The sequence below is a fragment of the Vidua chalybeata genome, unplaced genomic scaffold, assembly GCF_026979565.1.
Source record: "Vidua chalybeata isolate OUT-0048 unplaced genomic scaffold, bVidCha1 merged haplotype scaffold_202_ctg1, whole genome shotgun sequence".
NCBI classification, from domain to species: domain Eukaryota; kingdom Metazoa; phylum Chordata; class Aves; order Passeriformes; family Viduidae; genus Vidua; species Vidua chalybeata.
Window position 1 is genome coordinate 35,689 of NW_026530364.1, and position 4,905 is coordinate 40,593.

General features: G+C 49.0%; 1 long non-coding RNA gene across 1 annotated transcript; it reads left to right on the plus strand.

Annotated features, from left to right (window-relative positions):
- Positions 1-721: 721 nt before the first annotated feature.
- Positions 722-2,410, plus strand: LOC128783324 (uncharacterized). The gene is made up of 2 exons (XR_008429080.1): positions 722-939; positions 1,563-2,410. It is a non-coding gene; the product is annotated as an uncharacterized LOC128783324 (long non-coding RNA).
- Positions 2,411-4,905: the final 2,495 nt, after the last annotated feature.

The window sequence follows — 4,905 nt, forward strand, 5'->3', positions numbered from 1 at the left end:
AACAACCACTGCAGTCGTCCTTATCGGCCTTGGGAACACATCAGTGCTTGCTATCAAACATTCTACCAAATTGGGAAAAGATAAATGTGAATGATAAAAAATTGATCATTGATGCACTTAATGCCACACAAAGCAATGTTTCCTTAGCTCTTAGCTGTATCCAGGCTCAATTATGGATGCAGTCAGTTGCTGCCTCAATTATAAGAGAAGGTGAAGAAGACACTTTTCCTACTGAGATTAGGAAAATAGTCTGGGACAGTGCCACTGACTTTGAAAGAGATTTCCAATCCTGGTGGAATTTAGTGAATTTTACCTATGACCCTAACACAAACACAGCCACAGCATTTTGTGCTGACCATAAGCAATGCCTCAGTGCATTTGATATTCCCTAGCATCGCATTAGGATTAAATCATGATGGACCCACTTTCTATCCTTCTGAACATAGAGAATGGGCCCGTCAAATTGATGACAAATGGCAAACTGTCAATTTAGAGTCCTGTACTATCCGAGAACAACTAGGGTTTATCTGTGAAGGTAATGCAATTATAGCTCAAGATATCTGTTTAGACACAGAACAAAATAGCTGTCATTTTGATATTCATCCTAACGAGACTTCTGAAACAGTCCTTGTATCTACAGGCAATGGGCGTGCCTGCTTCAGAACAGCTTGTGATACTGTGTTTATAGAAAGTACAGTAGTAGATACTAAAAATCATTCAAATTATTGTGCTTGCAACTTTACTAAAATTGCAGGATGTGATTTTTCTTTTGTAGCTCCAGTTACCTTACATGAACTTTTAGAATCCAATCTCACGTTGATTCACAAGCTACTGCCTACTCCCATTGGGATGAACCTTACTTTGGTAAAGCAACTATTACTTCATCAAGATCTAATAGAGATCCTAGGAAAAATCAAGGAGAATGGACAGAAAACTCTGGTAACTGTTCATCATGATGTGCAAGAAATACATCGTGTTGTAGAAAGGGTGGAAAGTGATGCCGAGCACAAGTGGTGGCATGCCCTTTTTGGGTGGTCACCCACCGCCACCGGTATCCTGAACAAATTGTGCCATCCCGTTGTTGTTCTTCTCATTTTAGTTATGATTGGTTTTGTTTTATCAGTGATCTTGCTTATTGTAAATTGGAGAATGATGAAACGATGAACAAAATTAACATCTATAATTAATGCACACCACTTGGCCGACATTCTTTACACTATAGATGTTCCCAGGACTGTAGACACAAGAAGATTATAGGGTTGGTAGATATGTTTTACATCATTTTCTTTTATGATTTGTTTTAATCACTGTTTTAATTATTTTTGTTTCTTGATTATAAAATTATACTGAGTAATATCGATGATACTAGGTTTATTACTTTACTGCTTAATATTGATTATACTGGTTTATTATTTGATCAATTTATTGTTTAATTGATTAATATTGATTATTATTTAAACAAACTATTGCTGATTTAATTCTTGTCTTAGTTTTCCTGTTTTCTCTTTCCTTTCCTTTTTCTCTTCCCTTTTCCCTGGAATGTGCTGCCAACACTTGATGAGTCCTGAAGACTCCGCGACGACACCATGGAACCCTGCTGATGAAGATCTTTCGAGGGCAATCGTCAGTCACGGGGTGGTGTAAGAGCCCGTCTGAAGCCCCTCATTTTCCATTCTGCCTTCCGATTGCCACGAGAAAGAATCCCTTCCTCCACTGCAGTTCCGGCTTAGAACAGGACACAGCGCAGGTGCAACCACTGAACCGTCATGCTAGCTGTTCCGAACAAGGCCTGGCAAGAACTCGGCAAGGACTTGGCAAAGACCTGACGTGGACCCAGCACGGGACAGCCCGATGCGCGGCCTGCTTCTAATCTCCGTTCTTAAGCCAAATGAACTTTTGGGGTGACTCCCGGGGTCCTTCATTGAAGACCCCTCATCTGCCTCGTTACCACTGTGACAAACAAAGAATGAGAACCCGCCTCCCAAGGACTGAGACTGAGACCCCTGCTATAGGGAGGAGGGGAAATTGGTGGTCTGACCACTAATGACACGACCTGTTTCCCTTCAGTGATTCAAATGGACTTATTCTTCATTGGATTCATCTTGCTTTGGTGGTTTCTGTGGACTCAGCTGTTCCCGCGTGGCGATTACAATGGACTTTCGTTGTTACACTTGCTCCCCCCTCTTTCCTCTGTGGACTATAACTGGAGCCCCGAGTCGACCAGAACTTCGGAGACTCCCCCGACACGACAGACGGATCCCCATCGTCCGGACCACTGAGGATCTCGCCTGTGTTGGTAGCTATTCCCATACCCCTCTTCTCTCTCTCTCTCTCCTTTTATCTCCTTTCCGATCCCCACTATCGCATTTACTGTTTTGGCCCCTAATAAAGGTGCATTTGTTGTGATTAACTGATAGTCCCTTGTTGTTTGCCTTTTTGCACTTTTGGGATCGGTGAAAAGAACCATCACGACACCCCGCAAGAAGCGGATCGTGAGAGGTGGGATGCATGAAAAACAAAATCAAAACCCAGGAAAGTTGTCCTGGAACACCTTCCATTGGCATGCCAAGAGTGAATTCAAGAGGCAGGAGAGCAGCAGCCACCGTCCTGCAGCTGTCTGCGAGCTTCGCACACAAGCCGTCTTCTTCGCGGCTTCGTTCTTCGCTTCTTGCAAGCTACCGCGATCTCCGGCTGCCGGAGGACAAGAAGCGGCTACTTCGCGCACAGATCACTGGAGCAGCAGCGGTGCGCTCCGAAGCGCCGCTTCTGCCGAAAGACGCCGGCAAGCGGCACTTGCTTTCGGCCAGCTCCGGAGCTGCGTATTCTGCCTCTCTAATCGCCTACATCTTAGCCAAAAGCTTTTCCGCTCCAGTTCTCAAGGAGAAAGTCTCCCAGCACTGCTCACTTAGCCCGACCTTGCCAGGAAATAAGATTTGCTGCACATGCCAAGGACACTGCACTTTCCTGGGCAAGCTGCAACCTGCTGGCAGATGGCCGTGCTCTCTGCCCACTCCTGCCCAGCTCTGGGTAGTAGCGGGCACGTTGCAGCCTGGCGAAGGCAAGAAGCCTCGAGAGCTGTCACAGAGCAGAAGGGCCGCTGAGATGCTGAAAAGCAGCAAAGCTGAACAGCCTGCCTCAGCTTCAGCAGTGTGTAATTGACTGAAGGCGAAAAAGCAAGCAGCAGAGCAGCGGGCTTCTGTGCGCACTGAAGGCAATTGCAAGAATCCAGCAGCTGCTCCTTGCCAAGCACAGTCAGCTGCCTAGGTTCTTGCTTCTTGACCAACTCACAGTTGCCCTTCTTTTCAGCAGCTGCCACCGTGTTCTCTGCATCTCGGAGCCTCTGGGAAGCAACAAGAATTTCCAAGGTGGGATGCATGACGACTATGTCAAAACCCAGGAAAGTTGTCCTGGAACACCTTCCATTGGCATGCCAAAAGTGAACTCAAGAGGCAGGAGAGCGGCAGCCAGCGTCCTGCAGCTGTGTGCGAGCTTCGCACACAAGCCGGCTTCTTGGCGGCTTCGTTCTTCGTCTCTTGCAAGCTACCGCGATCTCCGGCTGCCGGAGGACAAGAAGCGGCTACTTTGCGCACAGATGACTGGAGCGGCAGCGGTGCGCTCCGAAGCGCCGCTTCTGCCGAGAGACGCCGGCAAGCAGCACTTGCTTTCGGCCAGCTCCGGAGCTGCGTATTCTGCCTCTCTAGTCGCCTACATCTTAGCCAAAAGATTTTCCGCTCCAGTTCTCAAGGAGAAAGTGTACCAGCACTGCTCACTTAGCCCGACCTTGCCAGGAAATAAGATTTGCTGCACATGCCAAGGACACTGCACTTTCCTGGGCAAGCTGCAACCTGCTGGCAGATGGCCGTGCTCTCTGCCCACTCCTGCCTAGCTCTGGGTAGTAGCGGGCACGTTGCAGCCTGGCGAAGGCAAGAAGCCTCGAGAGCTGTCATAGAGCAGAAGGGCAGCTGAGATGCTGAAAAGCAGCAAAGCTGAACAGCCTGCCTCAGCTTCAGCAGTGTGTAATTGACTGAAGGTGAAAAAGCAAGCAGCAGAGCATCGGGCTTCTGTGCGCACTGAAGGCAATTGCAAGAATCCAGCAGCTGCTCCTTGCCAAGCACAGGCAGCTGCCTATGTTCTTGCTTCTTGACCAACTCACAATTGCCCTTCTTTTCAGCAGCTGCCACCGTGTTCTCTGCATCTCGGAGCCTCTGGGAAGCAACAAGAATTTCCAAGGTGGGATGGATGACGACTATGTCAAAACCCAGGAAAGTTGTCCTGGAACACCTTCCATTGGCATGCCAAAAGTGAATTCAAGAGGCAGGAGAGCAGCAGCCAGCGTCCTGCAGCTGTCTGCGAGCTTCGCACACAAGCCGTCTTCTTCGCGGCTTCGTTCTTCGCCTCTTGCAAGCTACTGCGATCTCCGGCTGCCGGAGGCGAAGAAGCGGCTACTTTGCGCACAGATGACTGGAGCGGCAGCGGTGCGCTCCGAAGAGCCGCTTCTGCCGAAAGATGCCGGGAAGCGGCACTTGCTTTCGGCCAGCTCCGGAGCTGCGTATTCTGCCTCTCTAGTCGCCTACATCTTAGCCAAAAGATTTTCCGCTCCAGTTCTCAAGGAGAAAGTGCACCAGCACTGCTCATTTAACCCGACCTTGCCAAGAAATGGGATTTGCGGCACATGCCAAAGACACTGCATTTTCCTGTGCAAGCTGCAACCTGCTGGCAGATGGCCGTGCTCTCTGCCCACTCCTGCCGAGCTCTGGGTAGTAGCGGGCACGTTGCAGCCTGGCGAAGGCAAGAAACCTGGAGAGCTGTCACAGAGCAGAAGGGCAGATGAGATGCTGAAAAGCAGCAAAGCTGAACAGCCTCAGCTTCAGTAGTGTGCAATTGACTGAAGGCGAAAAACCAAGC